Below are 20,093 nucleotides of genomic sequence, written 5' to 3' on the forward strand. Positions count from 1 at the left end.
TGAGCTCCAGTGTGTCAGACATTTCCTTCTTTGTGCTCTCATAGCATAAGGTTCGTACTCTCCTTATTACACATATGGTCCATATTGCATGAGAGTTACATACTGGTGTGGCCATTGGTTAGGCTTCGCCCTCCATCCTCTGAAAATCAGGATCTTTGTGTTGTTCTACTTTGTTGACCTTCAACTACAGCAGTGCCTGGCATTTAGTAAGTATTGGCTAAATGAATGTTGTTACTTCAACAGAAAAACTTTACATACACAATTTCTTCATCTAGCACTCCTGCCCACGTGAATCCTATTACTTCCAGAGAAGAGGGGGAATCTTCAAAGGCAATTTCCACCTAATTAGTACAGAGTATTACTAGTCACAAAGAATCCTTCTTTCTCACTAAAACAAAAATTATGGACTCTATTCTAGAACAGTCTAAAATGAGACAGCAAAACCTGAATAAAGGTAAGGTTGGCATTTTTCTTCTCTGGAAGTAAATCCAGGTTTATGATGAATACAGCCTAGGATGAGACCAAGACAGTTTGTCTTGCTTATCCTGACACTTCCTGAAAGCCTGGGTGAGTTGTTGGATCATTTCGAGGTTTGGGTTCCTTGCCAAGGCAACCAGGGGTCAACTAAGGAATCCTGTCCTAAATACAGCTTTCTTAGAATAAGTCCTCTGGGGCAGCTCTGAACTGGAGCTCCCTGATCTAGGCAAATAGGTTGCATTTCCCATACTAATGCCAATAGAATTCCTGGAATGTTGGATTGAGAAAGCTCTGTGGCTGCTTTTAGTGGGAACTTCATGGCAGATGAGCGGCAACCACCATGGATGCAGATGGGGAATCAGGGACTAGGGCTGGGTGCTTTGATCACTTTCCAATCCAGAACAAAGTTGCTACATAGGAGCCTTAATCATTTCAACCTTGAGGAATGCAGAGATGATGAATTCACACCAAATACCCCTAATTCATACTTGCTTATTAAAAACAACCCTTGCAGGGTTTACAGAGAAAAGCCTGGGAGTTAAGAACAATAAAATGTCCCAGTACAGATCCTTCTCAATGTGTCCTTGGCAGGTCTGGCTGAACATAATCCCCACAGGATCCTGTGCTGTGGACCGGGAGTCACTTCCTAAAAGCCAATTGCTGCCTATTTCATTGATTTGTTGACTGCACAGCCCTGACGTGCACATGGCAACGGGAAAGTTGCTCCTTGGCATTGAGGAGAATAATAAGAGGAAAACCTGCCAGGATAATGCACCTGGCAGAACTTGTTAAAACCATTTCTATTTCCAGAACTAGGAATGTACATGGACCTCAAAAGCACCAGAGAGTCACTCTAGCTATCCTTAGTGCCCTTAAGAGGAATTGTTTGCAGTCTTTGATCCCACATGACCTACCCCAGGTAACACATAGAAGAATATTTCAAATGTTTTATTTCCTAGGTGGAGAGTCTATCTCTCCATCCACTGCTCTCCACCAACCCCCATAGCCATGGCTCATTTAGATGGGCATATGGGAAAAGAAAAAGTTAAAATCCTCAAAAAAGAAGCAGGATACTGACAAGGTCATTTTCACCTTTGAAATGAATTACATAAATATCAGTTCACATGAGTGGATGGAACAGTGTCATACATTTTTAGCTGCTGCATATGAGCCACAATTTTAAAATATCCATATGTAGCCTTAACTATGCTTTGGTTTCTTTCATCACACTACATAACCCTTTACTCCAAATATACGTGATTAGTTCTCCACCAGATACTTCCACCTGATACCAAATCCTATCTCTAACCAGTTGCTAATAAGACACACATAAGAGAGAACAGGGAACAAGGATGAAAGTTTTTTGTGCTAACTGCTCATGAGTATGGAGGCAACATAGCTTATCAACTTAGGATGCATCAAAAGAAGGAATGCTGAAAACAAGTCAAATGCACAAAGCAGAAATTTTAAAAATCCATGACAATTTGATACAAGAATTTTTGTAAAGCTTACCAATAAACACATACCAGTCACTTTATACACAGTTACTGAATTGAACTAACACTTGTTCTAATTTCTTAAACTCTCCCTTAGTCTGAATTGGGGTTGTGGACAACTTCTTTCCTTTTTATCCTCTACCTTCCCAACCAAAAGTAGTCCACAGGCATCAACAGATGAAGCCAATGCAATTTTTGAGGACAAATCCTAGCAGACACGATGAATTCTGTACATAGGAGTGAGTCTACAGGGGGAACCAAGTTCAAGGAAGGTGACACGCAGTTTACAGGAGAAGCTTTTCTTTCTGAGAAATCTGGTTTGGCTCATCCAAGAACCAGTCTCAACAAAAGGCAAATACACACACTTTTAGAATTCATCTTGGTGATAGTCTGATATATTTTTTTCCTCTTATCTTCTTATTTCCTAAAGACAAATGTCTCTTTTAACTATGATTTTAACCTATCCAGACCAGACTACATTAAATGGATGTTTTATCTGTAAAATATATCACAAAGAATAAAGCAACTGCCTCTGATGTTATTAGAATATAACTGATTTTAATTGTTTACATGTTTTAGCTTTGTTTACTTTTGAGATGATTTGAAGAGAACAAAACTTTTCATAGAGAATGAGTAAGGTTAGGAAAGTAGATAAAAGAAATTAGTGGAGAGCCTTCAGTAGTTTCTCTAGATTGTGGGAAGCTACCAAATATTCAACAAGGAAGTCAACTCTACCTGAACAATGGCCTTGGTATCCACCCTCTTCTTTCCACTGCCCCCAAATAAGTACTCATCACCTCTTGCGATAGTCAATACCTGGGCTCCCTGTCTCCTTTCTCTCCCTCTTCAATCCATCTTATATCAATCACATAGCCAAGAAATATGTAATAAGCATCGACTACATGCTAGGCATATTTTTAAATAACCATTTCAAACACTATCGGAGGGATCTTTGGAGAGAAGAGGCTTTAAATATATCCACTGAATTGACTTTTAAAGGGAATGACCTAAAAGGGTGGTCTGTCTACCAAATTCATCCACATAGGACCTATGAGTAAGAGTGTGTGTGTGTGTGTGTGTGTGTGTGTGTGTTTGTGCCCCTCTAGATGAAAACCTGACATTAGTTTGCTTTCTTCTCTGAAGAAGACAAAAATATTTTCAATCATTTAGAAGACTATTCCGACAAGAGACTATGATACACAGAGTTTCAAAGCTCTGGTCCTGGCTGAGGTCCTTAGGTGTGAGGAGACTGGGTGTCACTGTGATATAATTACTATCATATTTCTCCAGTCATTTAAGCTAAGTGTGATTTCAAAGGATCTAGCCACCTCCTCCCTCCCAGAATCTCTGGTCTGTTTCAAACTTTATTTCATTAATATTCTCAGGCCCTCTGGTTCCAAAAGCAGCTTTGAGAATGTTTTTAAAAATATGTATACATTATTTTGAAAATTTCTTAAGTTATTCTAGGATGAATTTTATTTTCCCATTTAAACCTATAAATCTGAAAGTTTCTTTTTAAATTTTATGTGAATAATAACTGGCAGTTTTAAGAAAAAAATTTGATCCTAAGAAGTCTCATTAATTAAGAGGTCTTTAAGCCTTTGGAGAAAGACGTCATATATATTCCAATATTGTACATTGTCTTATTTCTGTCTGCTGAGAAAGGAGTACTACTTGCTTGGGACTTGTCAAATGATACCATGGAAAGGGCTTGGGGTCTGGGGAAGACTTGGATTTAAACCCAGTCTCTATCCTTTGCTGTGTTCTCCTGGGAGAGGCACTTTGGATCTCGGTACCTCAGTTTCCTCCTGCAAAACCTCACAGGTTGGTGTTGAGGTATGTGATATCACTCTGTGAACCTTGAATTACTCTGTCAAGCACTGGTTGTGAGAAGGGTGCCTTTGGGAGGTGAGGTCTCTCCCTGACAGTGAAGGAGTTGAGGAAAGTCCCCACCCCCTCCTGCTTCTTCCTGCCCAGCAGAGATGGGGTCTCCTCTTGAACTTTAAAATTACTTATTATGGCAAGTTTCTGATACATACTACAAGTACGAAAAACACTAAAAAGTGTTAACATTACCCATCGACCAATTAACTATTGAAGCTAATCAGTGAGTCTGAAGAGCCTTTGGCATAAACATGCAAATTTTTTAGCCACTATCTGTAATGAATATTCCACTTTTATATATTCCACTTTTCCAAGTACTGGGTTAATCTTTGTTCTTCTGCCTCCTGCACTTTTTTGGCTGGGTCCTAATCAGGGAAGTATACAGTGGGAATCCAGACACCAGCTTCAGGGATGCATGATTACACATACTCAGTTGTGTAAAAAATAACCAGTAGGGGGCTTCCCTGGTGGTGCAGTGGTTGAGAATCTGCTTGCCAATGTAGGGGACACGGGTTCAAGCCCAGGTCTGGGAAGATCCCACATGCCGCGGAGCAACTAGGCCCGTGAGCCACAACTACTGAGCCTGCGCGTCTGGAGCTTGCGCTCTGCAACAAGAGAGGCCGCGACAGTGAGAGGACTGCGCACTTTGATGAAGAGTGGCCCCACTCGTCACAACTAGAGAAAGCCCACGCACAGAAACGAACACCCAACACTGTCAAAAATAAATAAATAAATAAATAAATTAAAAAAAAGACAGTAGTGTTGAACAAAATTGACCCCTTTTAATTTCTTAAAAATACAATATTCTGATCTCTAAGCCAAATGGATATTAAGTAGATGAAAGATTATTAACAATTATCACATGTGAATTGTGATTAAATTTACTGGCTAGACAGAAACTCTGACAGAAAAGAAAATCTTTTTTTCTGGCTTTAGAATAGAATCCATATTCTGGTCCAACTGTAGACTTTCCCAAAGGCCTGTGGATTGTTATTAAAAAATTAAATCCCGGTAATAGGATTTTTGAGGACAATTATGGTAGTCTAGTTACCCTGTTTAAATGTCACTGAATTAATCCTTCTATTTCTGTTTCAATAAACATAGGTAAACATAATATTTTAAAATATAATATCAGTTGAAACTATTTTCTTTAAAAATCCACTGGCACATTTTTCTGCTCACTTTCTGTCTGCATTTCCTCACCGGGGCTATGTGCTATCCGGGGACATTTTGGTCACCATCAATTCCCTTTCCTGATTAATCAACCTGCCCAGCTGCTTGAATTTCATGAGCATCTGACTCAGACCACGGCTCGTCTTCCTCGATATGCAGACGTTGCCAACAAGCCCAGGGTGGTTATTTTTACAAGCTAGTCGTTGGAACTGATCAGCCCGTCCAGTCATGGTTGTGAACCGGGTCACTCCAGGGACACAAGTAGAAGAAAGGGGAAAAGGGTCGTGCCAGGCTGAGCTATGGACAGGCCACTGAACTGCGACTTCCAAGAACTTAAAAATTGTTGATTTCCTATTTTTTCCTCAAAAGTCACTCTTTTGAGGATAAAATAGGAAAAGATTCTGATTCTTTAAGACTTATTTCTGGCATCTGTTTTGTAGGAGGAAATGGAGGGACCATTCACATGGTCCCTTTCTTTTGCATCCCTTTCATTTCTATGTCTCTAGTTACTCACGCCAATCACTTTGCTGAGAGCTGATGAAGGGTCGAGGTGGAGGGGAGCTGAGGCTGGTAGAAACACAAATGAATTCCAGTCCTGGTAGGCAGACTACCACTGCACTTAGGGCTGGCAGTGTCCCCAGTCACACCATCTCTTTTATGGGTCCCTGTTTTGTGAAATGCTCAAAGCTTTTCTGTATATCCCCAAATATTGGACACATGGCCAGGCATCTGAAGGGCTGCTTGAGTTCCATTGGTTTAGTAATCGTCTACTTCATTTCTCCAATTATGAAGTGAGTTTGCATAGATTTAGTTGGTTTTTGAGATACTAGGCCTTGAGGTGTTACAAAGTAACTTTACTTGAATTCAGTAGATTTTATATTTTTTAAATATTCCCCTCCTACCACCCCCCAATTAATCATTTCAGTAGTCAGGGACAATCTGTTATATAATACAGTCTCTTCAGCAGCAGAAAGGACAACAGTTAATGATTGATAGGTCAGGATAGACGCTGAAATTTTGAAATCGGAGAGTGTGATCCACAAGGTGACATACACACTTAGGTCTCTTTGTTTTTAAAATGTACTTTTACTTAAATAAACATATTTCTTTTTTTAGTCTCATGTATTATTAAGGGAACATTAACACAAATTACCGAGAGGTATGGAACTTATGTTGACTTCACATTTGAAATTTTGACACTAATTTGAGCATTTAATATTTTGAAACATTTTCTGGTCGCATACAAAAAACTAAGTTTGGACGACAAATCTGAGGAAATAAAGACAATTCACAAAGGTCCTTGTCACAATTTTTTCTTGAGAAAAAGGGCACTGCCTAGTTGAATTTCTTAGCTCTAAAGATGAATTTGGTGTGACAGCTATGGAACTGGGTTAGTCGAGAAAGCCTGAGGGTTAAGTGAGAAATCTTGAGGTAGATGAGTTCTTTGAAATAAAGCATTCCATAAAGGAAGGACAGTCTACTTATTATCCATGCACACAAAACTTCCAGGAAAAAGTTACAATCATTTATTCCTATACATCCACAGAGTGGTGGATTGTCCATTGGGTTGACTGGTTGCTTTTTCCTCTCTCTCTGATTTAGATACAATTATCAATATATCCCCTCTTCTATCATAGGGTAGGGCTGTTATCCATCTGGGGAATCGGGCACTACAAGGCCTTACTGGAGGGGGAAAGACTGACAAATGAAGTGTTTGAAGGACTCCCTGAGGAAAAGAACACGGTAGTCATGGCATCTCTCCTAAGGCTGTTTGGAAGGCAGTGAGGCAGGTACACAGAGGAGACAGGGATATTGCCAGGAGAGGGCTGGCTAGCTGCCCTCACAAGGTCCTCACGATGAGACTGTCTCAGGGAATGAATCCACCACTTGCCAGGGAATGACCTCAGACTTCTGAGCTCTGAAACTCATCAGTAGGTCAAAGTTCCTTGGATTTAGAGATATACAAAACTAAAAATATCGTGAGGTAGAAACACAGAATGCCAGTCTATTAGATTTTAAAGAGAAATATAACTATCAAGGAGACCTCACATTCAAGTCAATCTGACCAGTACAAAATACACGGAGAAGTTTACTTTGGAGAAAAGGAAACAGAACAAGGGGAATTAAAAATTGTATGAACCAGATATACAACCAGCATCAACTCTGACGGCTGCCATGTCCATCTCCATAATATGAATACACTGGCCAGGTAGACTGGATAAATCCACTTCTTGGGCATGCACAACTCAGATTTGCCCATGATTTTCATGGGACTTTCTAAATCTCTCTCTACTCCAAATTACGGTGGACTTATTCCTTACTTTAATTTTCAAAGAACGATCTTACTTTCCTTATTTTCAGATTTTTGAGGTCTGTTCTTCTGCATCCCCCATGGACTGTCTGCAAGATATATGACCAAAAGATTTAGAGCCAAATTCTGGAGCATAGCAGCAGTGAAATACATCTGTGATGCCCACACAGTCAAAAGGCACAACTAAAATAGTACCAGACCCTGAAGAGATTGGGAGTGACCACAGACCAGTGTTGTGATGGATGGCGTATATTCTTTTTTTTTTTTTTTTTTTTTGCGGTATGCGGGCCTCTCACTGTTGTGGCCTCTCGCGTTGCGGAGCACAGGCTCCGGATACGCAGGCTCAGCGGCCATGGCTCACGGGCCTAGCTGCTCCGCTAGGCATGTGGGATCTTCCCGGACCAGGGCATGAACCCGCGTCCCCTCCATTGGCAGGCGGACTCTCAACCACTGTGCCACCAGGGAAGCCCGATGGTGTATATTCTTGATCCAAGATGGATGGCCACTGTTGACATGCCTACCACTGAGGAAAATTCTCCAAGGATGTGGAAGTCTTGAAAATTGTTTCCCCGCATTCGTCTCTATGATCTACAGTGAAAACTTCCTCCGGATATTAAGTCACCTGCTGTTATTAACAGCCATAATTAAACACAGAATTGTTTGTACCACCATCCTTCTTTCCTTCTTCCCTTTTTTTCCTCAGTGGAGTGGGCTTGGGGAGAGTAACTGAAGCTAGATTGGAGATCTGTTCGCAGGCCACAGTAATCAGATATAATTTAAACAAACCCTTTAAATGATCAGGATTCTCTTTGGTCCCAGTCTCACTACAAACTGCTCTGTGTACTTAGGAAGTTTCTTAAAGACACAAATTCTTCAAAAATCCTTATCAAATCACCTCATACCAAGCTGGAAGACTTTTGATTATGTAGGTGAAATTTACCTCAGAAAATGTGTCGTAGTCAGTATAAATTAAATCAAAGCAGGGAATTTTTAGTTTTTTGACCCTCAGCACCTTATCACTCTTGTTAATCAACACTCTTCCATTTTCTTGAAGCTAATTTCAGTTTGAGTGGTTATCATTCTGTGAGGAAACATGATTCTGATGGAACCAGTGCACATAACTAAGACCCATCCAGTGTTTCGAAAGAGCAACATTTACGTGTGTTTGCAAATACTGAAGTCTGATCTCCAGATTATCTAAATCTGTAATTTCAGATCATTCAAAGCAAACAGTCCTACCCCAGGAAATCCTATTTTGCAGGAAATAGAGCAGCACTGAATATTTTCATATTGCAATTTATGCTGGGTTTTCTTTTGTTTTGTCTTTCATTGAACTACAGTTGATTTACAATGTCGTGTTAATTTCTGTTGTACAGCAAAGTGATTCAGTTACACATATAGGCATTTGTTTTGTTTGTTTTGAATTTCAAAGTAGGAATCTAAGCAATGCCTTCCAGAGGTCAGCTACTAAGGAAATTGCAATATCACACTTTTTTTTTTTTTGCGGTACGCGGGCCTCTCACTGTTGTGGCCTCTCCCGTTGTGGAGCACAGGCTCTGGACGCGCAGGCTCAGCGGCCATGGCTCACGGGCCCAGCCGCTCCACGGCATGCGGGACCTTCCCGGACGGGGGCACGAACCCGCGTCCCCTGCATCAGCAGGTGGACTCTCAACCACTGCGCCACCAGGGAAGCCCCACAACTCCTATTTTGAAGAGAACTTTAGAGAACTTCAGCTATCTTTTGACTATCTACCTGAAATTCTGCAAGTGTGAGCACTTGCCTGTCTGACCATTCCATTACTGACTTACTGTCAGTGGGGAAATGTGCAAAGAGATTTTTTTTTGTTTTTGGAGCTTCTCATCACTATCTCCTTTTCCTGACCTTAGCTAAAGATGCTGTAAAGTCTTTTAAAAATATAGAGTATATTCCACTTAATATAAATGTCTAATACCATAAAATATTGTTCCAACCTAGTGTATTTTTAGATCTTTACAAGGAGGAAATACTCAACCTAAAGGGACAGAATGGGGAAAATAAAACAAAACATTGGCCTAGACTTGGAAGCAGAGGGGACCAGTGTTCCAGTCCTGGCACTGCAATTACTAGCGGTGGGATCTTAAGCAACTCATGTCAGCATTCTGAGCCTCCATTTCCTTCTCTTCTGGATGAGAGTGTAGGGGAGAAAACCGTTTTCCTTGACCTTTATAGGGTCCCTGGTTGGGTCTAAAAATTAAACTGATAAAGACAGATTAATAGGAGATTTCATGGAAGTTTTATACGACTCAGGAGCTTTCATAAGTAAACGAAGACCTGAAGAAACAGTTAGACCTGAGTATTTCTATGCTGGGTTTGATGAACTGTGGACAGGTATGGAGAGCTCTGATAGGTCAAAGAATATGAGGTACGTGTAGTAAACTGGGGGGACTTAGCAAGGCCTATGTGTTAGAATTCTTCTTGGCATCTCTTTGCCTTTGGACCTAAGGATACTTCTTTCCTCCAGGTATAAGGAGGCCACCTCCCACACAAGGATATTATGACCTGTATTAGGGGAAAATGACAGAGGGGAAGGTCAGAATGAACTTCCTGCTTCTGATGTTTTCTCAAACTCCTAAAGCTTAAAATATTCAACTTGCCACATTACCATATTTTGGGGTAGCATGTCCTGAACCCCATCAAGAGGATTTGACTAGGGCTTTGAGATAACTGTAAGTTCATAAATTCTAAAAGACATGTCAGTTAAAAGAGAGGTTGGAGGACTCCAACACAGATGTAATAGGAATAAAGAAGAAGAAATAGGAAGGAGTAGGAATAAAGAATAAATAAATAATAAATAAATAAATAAATAATAATAAATAATATCTCATGTCTGAGCATGAGATATTAGAATTTAAGATTCAACATTGGAGTAGTTATTGACAGGAAGGCCAAGGGTGTGAGAGGCTACAGTGAGGTGATAAAAAAGGTCATTGAAGTTGGGGTCAGGAAAGGTTGTGGCTAAGATTTAGTGGGTCACCACACAAATATTGAAATCACTCAGGATGATGAGAAGGATTGTGGTTTAAGAGGAAGACCATGAGCTAGAAGCCCAAATCTTTAGTGAACGTACTGTATGACCAAGAGATAGTAGAGCACAGTGGTCAGGTACACCTGCATTAGTGCCAGGCAATTTTGGTTCAAATCACAGATCTACCACTGACCACTTCTCATCCTTGGGCACCTTGCTTACCATGTCAACTTATATTTTACTCAACTATAAAGTGGGGGAAATAATAATGTCTGTCCTACGGGGCCATTCTGTGTAGCAGATACCAATAAATGCCTACCCAGCAGCCATTCATATCTTCCTTGCTAACAGAACACAATCCTCTATGAATACTGTGAGCAGGTTGGCCCTAGCTTTAGACCCACTGGGTACATCTTGATTCGTTTTAGCCAATCATGGGGGTTTCTTCTTCTCTTCTAATAATTGACTAGACAATGATATGTAGGATAAGCCTGCTAGGATGACTTCTGGGAAACGTTTTCTTTCCCTTCACATTTGTTTGTAGAGATGTGATGTCAAAAGCTTCTGCAACCAGCTTGCTACCATGAGAAAAATTAGTGGATAAGCTGAGAGTGTTAATGCAAAAAGATGGAAAGAACTCCCAATTATATAGCAAAAGCAGTATTTGTAAGACTAATAGCAGAAGTTCTGAAAATCACTTGGGAACTTGAGAACTTAGATGGAAGTATAATCTACAACATCCATTCATGATAAAAACTCTCATAAAAGTTGGTATAGAGGGAAAACATCTCAACATAGCAAAGGCCATTTATGACAAACCCACATCTAACATCATACTCAATGGTGAAAAGCTGAAAACTTTTCCTCCAAAATTAGGAACAAGACGAGGATGCCCACTCTCACCATTTTTATTTAACATAGTATTGGAAGTCTGAGCCACAGACAAGAAAAAGAAATAAAAAGCATCTAAATTGTAAGGGAAGAAATAAAACTGTCACTATTTGCAGATGACAAGATGCTATATATAGAAAACCCTAAAGTCTCCACCAAAAACCTATTAGAAATTATAAATGAATTCAGTAAAGTTTCAGGATACAAAATTAATATACAGAAATCTGTTGCTTTATTATACACTAATAATGAACTCTCAGAAAGAGAAATTAAGGAAATAATCCCATTTATAATCACATCAAAAAGAATAAAATAACTAGGAATAAAGGAGGTAAAAGACCTACACTCTGAAAACTATAAAACATTGATGAGGGAATTTTAAAACAATACAAAAAAAAAAAAAAGGAAAGATATCTCATGTTCTTGGACTGGAAGAATTAATATTGTTAAAATGTCCATACTACCCAAAGCGTTCTACAGATTTAATGCAATCCCTATCAAAGTATCCATGGCATTTTTCACAGAACTAGAACAAATAATCCCTAAAATTTATTTGGAACGACAAAATAACCCAAATTGCCAAAACAATCTTAAGAAAAAGAACAAAGCTTGAGGTATTAAGCTACAGTAATCAAAATAGCATGGTACTGGCACAAAAATAGACACACAGATCAATGGAACAGAATAGAGATCCCAGAAAAAACCCCACACATTTATGGTCAATTTATCTATGACAGGAGGCAAGAATATACAGTGGAGAAAAGATTATGTCTTCAATAAGTGGTGCTGGGAAAACAGGACAGCTGTATATAAAACAAAGAGATTAGAACATTTCCTCGCACCATATACAAAAATAAACTCAAAATAGATTAAAGCCCTAAATGTAAGAAGTGAAATGATAAAATTTCTAGAAGAGAACATAGGCAGAGCACTATTTTTTTAATTGAAGTATAGTTGATGTACTATATTATATAAGTTACAGGTGTACTACATAGTGAGTCACAATTTTTAAAGGTTAGACCCCTTTTATAGTTATTATAAAATATTGGCTATATTACCTGTGTTGTACAATATATCCTCATAGCTTACTTATTTTATACATAATGGTTTGTACCTCTTAATACCCTATCCCTATCTTGCCCCTTCCCTCTTTTCCTCTTCCCACTGGTAACCACTAGTTTGTTTTCTATATCTGTGAGTCTCTTTCTTTTTAGTGTATTCACTAGTTTGTTATTTTTTTTTAGATTCCACCTATAAATGATATCATACAGTATTTGTCTTTCTCTGTTTGACTTATTTCACTTAGCATAATAGTTTCCGAGTCCACCAATGTTGTTGCAAATGGCAAAATATCTTTCTTTTTTATGGCTGAGTAGTATTCCATCATATGTATCACATTACATCTGTCAAAATGGCTATCAACAAAAAATCTACAAATAACAAATGTTGGTGTGGATCTGGAGTAAAGAGAACCCTAGTACACTCTTGGTAGTAATGTAAATTGATACAGCTGTCATGGAAAACAATATGGAGGTTCCTCAAAAAATAAAAAATTGAACTATTATACAATCCAGCAATTCTACTTCTGGGTATTTTACCCAAAGAAAACAAAAACACTAGTTCAAAAGGATATATGCACCCGTATGTTTATTGCAGTACTATTTACAATAACCAGGATATGGAAGCAAACTAAGTGACTACGAACAGGTGAATGGTTAAAGCAGTGGTGTATATATATATATATATATATATATATATATTGGGTGGGCCAAAAGTTTTGTTCAGTTTTCCCCATAAGATGGCTTTAGTAGCACTTAGTTGTCCTTAACTTCATTTGAAACAATTTTGTTAGACAGTCTGTGACAGCTGTCATAGCAGCATGCATTTTAAAAAAAAGACATAAAAATTGGTGAATTTTTGTGTAGCCATTTAATATTGAAGATGGAAGGAAAAAAGGCAACATTTTTGGCATATTATGCTTTATTATTTCAAGAAAGGTAAAAATGCAACTGAAACTCACAAAAAGATTTGTGCAGTGTGTGGAGAAGGTGTTGTGACTGATCAAACGTGTCAAAATGGTTTGCAAAGTTTCGTGTTGGAGATTTCTTGCTGGATGATGCTCCACGGTTGGGTAGACCAGTTGAAGTTGATAGTGATCAAACCGAAACAATAACTGAGAACAATCAACGTTATACCAGCCAGGAGATAGCCGACATACTCAAAATATCCAAATCAAGAGTTGAAAATCATTTGCACCAGCTTGGTTATGTGAATCGCTTTGATGTTTGGGTTCCACATCAGTTAAGCCAAAAAAACCTTCTTGACCATATTTCCGCATGCGATTCTCTACTGAAACGCAATGAGTACGTTCTGTTTTTAAAACAAATTGTGATGGGAGATGAAGAGTGGATACTGCAAAACAATGTGGAACAGAAGAGATCATAGGGCAAGCGAAATGAACCACCACCAACCACACCAAAGGCCGTTCTTCATCCAAAGAAGGTGATGTTGTGTATATGGTGGGATTGGAAGGGAGTCCTCTATTATGAGCTGCTTCTGGAAAACCAAATGATTAATTCCAACAAGTACTGCTCCCAATTAGACCAACTGAAAGAGACACTCAATGAAAAGTGTCCAGAGTTAGTCAACAGAAAACACATAATATTCCATCAGGATAACACAAGACCACATGTTTCTTTGATGACCAGGCAAAAACTGTTACAGCTTGGCTGGGAAGTTGACTCATCCTCCATATTCACCAGACATTTCACCTTCGGATTTCCATTTATTTTGGTCTTTACAAAATTCTCTTAATGGAAAAAACTTCAATTCCATGGAAGACTGTAAAAAGCACCTGGAACAGTTCTTTGCTCAAAACGATAAAAAGTTTTGGGAAGATGAAATTATGAAGTTGCCTGAAAAGTGGCAGAAGGTAGTGGAACAAAATTGTGAGTATATTGCTCAATAAAGTTCTTGGCGAAAATGAAACGTGTATCTTTTATTTTTGCTTAAAAAACTGAAGGCACTTTTTGGCCCACCCAATAGTAGCATAGGGGTATGAGGTTAAGAGACACAAATTCCTATGTAAAAAATAAATAAGAAACAAGGATGTATTGTACAGCACTGGGAAATACAGACATTATTTTATAATAACTTTAACTGGAGTATAATCTATAAAATATGGAACCACTATATTGTACACCTGAAACTAATATAATATTGTAAATCAACTATACTTCAATTAAAAATATATATACATATTCTAAAAATTGTTCCTTCTTAGTCCTGTAGAAATTGCATTTTTAACATTAAAAGGAGGGTGACGAGGCTGACCTTTGAATGAGAAGCTAACAGATTTGTCTTTTAAAAACAGCAATGACTGGAACCTTATGAATAAATTATTATATGCTCTATACTTCTTTCCCCGAAGTTGTCAGGTATCTTAAAAGGTAAATTAATGTTGGTTTAGGAAGTATAAAGTGAGTCATAGGAAGAGAATCTGGTTCAATAATCTTGAAATGTATTAAATGTCAGAGATGATAATTTAAGCCCTTTTTTTCTAGTTTTTTAGGGCAGCGACCCATTATCTAAATACTTTTAAGAGGTAAAGCTGACTATTGACATAGAGTGATTCAACAACATGAATTTGCTCACAGAACTTATAGCTATCAATATATGGAGAGCATTCCAGAATGTGAATGCTACAAACCTGTCTTCATTTTCCTCCCTTCCCACTCCTCAGACGGACGAGGCTTTTTGACTCGTTTGCTGAAAGCCTGACATAATATATACCTTAAATAATTTACCAGCTTTGAGTCTACACTTCAGACTTAAACTGAGCCAAACAGACAACCTATACACACAATAAATGGGACTGTTGTACACAATATTTGGGTGCATGCAGGATGCGTATATATCCAAAATATTTAATAAGCATTATGGCATGAAAACTGATGATCAGAATGAATGCCAGCTATAGGCTGAAGCAGGGTCCTGGGAGGCCTGTACTGTTTCAGGCATTAACCCTTACAATTTTACCTCACCAGCAGATGGGAGGATCCCAGGTGTGGATCTGGGGGTGGCTGGAAAAGGGGTGCTGTTTACCAACTGGTGTGAGACTATTTCAATAATTTAAAAAACAGTGTGGCCACCCTGAAGCATATCAAGTAAATATCAGCCCTGAATATGGAAACTTATCTTTTCTTAAAAAACTTAATTAATTTATTTATTTATTTTGGGCTGTGTTGGGTCTTCGTTTCTATGTGAGGGCTTTCTCTAGTTGTGGCGAGCGGGGCCACTCTTCATCGCGGTGCGCGGGCCTCTCGCTGTCGCGACCTCTATTGTTGCGGAGCACAGGCTCCAGACGCGCAGGCTCAGTAGTTGTGGTGCACGGGCTCAGTTGCTCCATGGCATGTGGGATCTTCCCAGACCAGGGCTCAAACCCGTGTCCCCTGCATTAGCAGACAGATTCTCAACCACTGCGCCACCAGGGAAGCCCCGGAAACTTATCTTTTGATAAGGAAACTGACTCAGAATATAGTTTACTTGTCCAAAGTCATTTCCAGTCAGTTTCACACTCTGGGCTATACCCCAGGTCTCTTGACTCCTAATCCTCTACTCTTTTCATCAAACTAAATATTACAGAGGGAAAGTTAAAACAAACAAAACTGAGGAACTAAATTTTAAATTTCTTTTTTTTTTTTCAAATAAATTGGGGCATATTCATTTAATGGAGTACTATATAGCAAAGGATATGAACAAACAAGTTAACATACAACAACATGGCAAATGTGATAAACAGTTAAATAATAAGGCTGTTAAAAGATTAAATGAAGATTAAATTAAATTATCCCTATGAAGTGCCCATTATTTGGACTCCAAGTATCTCAAGATACCAACTGTATTTCACTATACAAATGTATCATGGTTACATTTCTTTCATTTTTTTAAACATCTTTATTGGAGTATAATTGCTTTACAATGGTGTGTTAGTTTCTGGTTTATAACAAAGTGAATCAGCTACATATACATATATCCCCATATCTCTTCCCTCTTGCGTCTCCCTCCCTCCCACCCTCCCTATCCCACCCCTCTAGGTGGTCACAAAGCACCAAGCTGATCTCCCTGTGCTATGCGGCTGCTTCCCACTAGCTATCTATTTCACATTTGGTAGTATATATGTGTCCATGCCACTCTCACTTCGTCCCAGCTTACCCTTCCCCCTCCCCGTGTCCTCAAGTCCATTCTCCATGTCTGTGTCTTTATTCCTGTCCTGACCCTAGGTTCTTCAGAACCATTTAAATTTCATTTAATTTTAATTAATTTACATTTATGTCTAAATATTCACATGAGCTTAGTGGCTACCATTTTAGTGTGGGTATACAGAAAGCCATAGAATGATGTAGATGTGAAGAGATGGCATGAGTTACTGAGAGTAGACAGAAGAGAGTCGTTCTCTTTCCTAAGGTAACTTATATTCCTCTTAGGCTTGTTTCAGCTTTGGGAATTTATACAATATTTTAATAATGATTTTCTTTGCTAAGGCATCTAGCTTATCACTCATTTCTTTGGAAATTAGTGTTAGACATTTTCAATTGTGTTAGACATTTTCTGTCTTGTTTATCACAAGAAACATTTTAAGTGTTCATAGCTTCAGTGTTATGCCCATCCTTTCCTTGCGATGGCCGACTTCTTGCTTACTTCTTGCAAATATCCAAGCATATTTGCACTAGTTTCCACATCTTTGAGGAGCCCTCAAGTCAGCTTTGCAGATATGCAGTGAGTCAAAATCCAACAATTCTACCAGCATAGTATTGCACACCAAGGAGATTATCTTCTAGAAAGATTTAAAAGTCCAACAGATATACCACAAAGGGTTAGGTAACATCAGTGCTTAGTAACTAGGAGTGGTGAGAACCACAGATATTTCATAGACAGTACACAATCTTTCATCTTGACTCTAGGTCATGCCTTGAACTAAAAAAAAGAAAAAAAAATTAGAAAAAAGGATTACCTTAATATTCCTTTCTCCCCAGCCTCTCCTTCTGTGGTTAAGAGATCCTAAACCTTCTGCTCTAACCCAATAACAATACTAATAATAATAGGTAGAAACAATGGATATTCAAAATATGTTATCAGGCTTTGGGCAAAACACTCCTAGAAAATAGAAGGAAAAGGTTTATTTACTCCTAAATTTGAGGAAATAACCTCTAATTAATTAATAGCTTTGAAGTGATATTGAAACATGAATTCTGAAAGCCTGTTCATGCTTATTTCTCATTAAAATGCATTTCAAAGCACATCCCATTATTCTTTGTGTGCTAATGAATTCATATTTAAGACATGAACACAAAAGCATCTCCCGGGCTTCTGAGAAAATATAAAAATGCACCAGTTGACGGTTTGCCTAAATGGAGCACAATTATCACCGAGTTGCACAGCATTTTTATCTGTCCTGTCACTGCAGGAAGTCTCATTGTGTATGTGACCTGAATACATACAACCCAGTGGAAAATTCCGTAAATGCAGAGTAGCCTAAGAGCATCCAACAGCTGCCTTGCTTTTTTTTTTTTCAAAATCAAACACAAGGGATTGCTGGAGATTGCTATTCTCCCTAAACCACTGGGCCATTTTAGAATTCTCTGTCATTTTCATCTACCCATATTAATTCTTAAACAGTATCCGCTCAAACTGCTGTGCTTCAACCCTGGGGAATGTAAATACTGAGGTAATTATGAGCTATATTTTCCAGAGATGCACATCTAAATGATTATCTGAAAGTTAAATGTTAACGTCACAAAATAAAGAGGTAAAACAGAGTTAATGTATGTTGCCCATAGTTAATATGCTAAAATAGAGCAAGCAATCTAACATTGCCAGGAAATTTGAATGCGGAGACTAGAAGTGCTTTTTCATTATTTAAATATTACAGCGCAGTAGATATATTTTATTTGTATCAGCCTCTCAGACGGACTGGAGAGACAAAGCGTAAGAGGCAAAGGGATTAGAAGAAAATATGTGGAGACTGGATTGTTGGACAAAGTGTGTGTGTCCGATTGGGCAGGGGTGTGGGGCGAAAATGACTCAGGGCACAATCCTCATAGTAAATCTGTCAGAAGTTCAAGGGCAGCAAGGAAGTCCTTTGTCCTGTAGAAATTAGCCATGCACTCAGTCTGTGGCCCCCTCCTTCTCTGGGTCCCATTCCTCTCTTCCTTTCTTCTCTACCCCACCCCTCCTTTAAGCCAATTTGAACAAATATCAACTGTAAAGTTTGTAATGACCCTAAGTGCATCCCAATTTATATTCATCATCTATTATGGAACTATACTGTCAAGAATTTTATAGAATCTGGTGATTCTATAAAATCGGATTGTTATGGGTTGAACTGTGTCCCCCAAAAAGATTTGCTGAAGTTCTAACCCCCAGTACCTCAGAATGTGACCTTATTTGGAAATAGGGTAGGTACAGCTGTAGCAAGTCAAGAAGAGTTCACTCTGGGGTAGCGTAGACCCCTGATCGAACATGACTGTTGTCCTTATAAGAAGACAGTGGCCACGTGAAAACACAGAGATTCACAGGGAAAATGCAATGTGAAGATGGAAGCAGAGATTGAAATGATGCATCTACAAGCCAAAGAATGCCAAGGACTATCACCAGAAAATAGGAGAGAGACATGGAATAGACTCTTCCGCAGAGCCCTCGGAAAAAAAACTAACCCTGCCAACACCTTGATTTTCAAGTTCATGAATGGGGAAGGCAGGTTAGAATAATAGTAATCCAAATAATTGGAACCTTCAAATAATCAGATTTTTGTTTTTCACAGTCAGCACTCTAATTTTATGGGAAAATGACAGGTAAACAATCATAACAGCTTCTAAAGTGATTTTAATATTCTTAGACATCTTCAGTTGCTTAGAGTTAAACATTGTTCTTGAACCATAACACACTTTGAATATTTATTTGAAAGGTTCTATTTGCTAAAGCAAGAAATAAAATGATACATTTCATCAATAATTTTAGTAAGAGAAGACACAAAAAGTATTTTGGCATTTAGAGAGTTAACTCTTTGCAAAGGGGAAAGTAGAATAACCAGAGTTCCTCATTTAGTTATCCTAGACTTCTCTCTGCTTCTCAACACACACGGAAAATACCTGGCCTCTTACACACTGATGCAGCTTTACATCTCAAGTCCATGAGCACTGAGGCAGTTCCTAGGAGGCCAAATAGCACCAGCAGCCTCCTCTCTTCCTATACCCACCTGTAGCTCCCATGGTCATCCTGAGTACGATGAATCAGAGAAATTCTTCTAGGTACCATACTTTAATTGAGAGGACAGAGGCTGGAAAAACAGAGCTGACAAGGAAAAAGATGACTACAATGTTTCCTGGGCTCTCAAGGCAAAGACCCGCAGGAAGAAAGGAAAGCTAAATCCTGCTGGCACCTCTTCCTCTTTGACACAGACACATCCCTACACTATATGCTGCACCATTGTCACTTCTTTTCTCACGGCTGCCCTTGAGGCTCATTCAAACTGGACTAGGTACATAGACTGCTTATGAGCTAAAGAGGACACGTACTGAATGAATGATCTTGAGTCACATCTTTGTCTAGGAAATCATCTTTGGGTCCCATGATTTATTATGGAGGTGCTCAATAAATGTTTGTTGACTAAGTGCATGTATCCATGCCACCTACTGACATGAGGCTTAATTCCGATTGTTAGATGACTTATTCCCCTTTGCTTCTGAATCATTTCCTCTGCAGAGTTCAGGGATCCTAGGGTGCTAGGAATTGCCACTTTAGGAATTAAATAAGACGATCCTGAACTCAAAGAAGTCTGGAAAACATCTATAGAAG

The sequence above is a fragment of the Phocoena phocoena genome, chromosome 11 (assembly GCF_963924675.1).
Source record: "Phocoena phocoena chromosome 11, mPhoPho1.1, whole genome shotgun sequence".
NCBI lineage: Eukaryota > Metazoa > Chordata > Mammalia > Artiodactyla > Phocoenidae > Phocoena > Phocoena phocoena.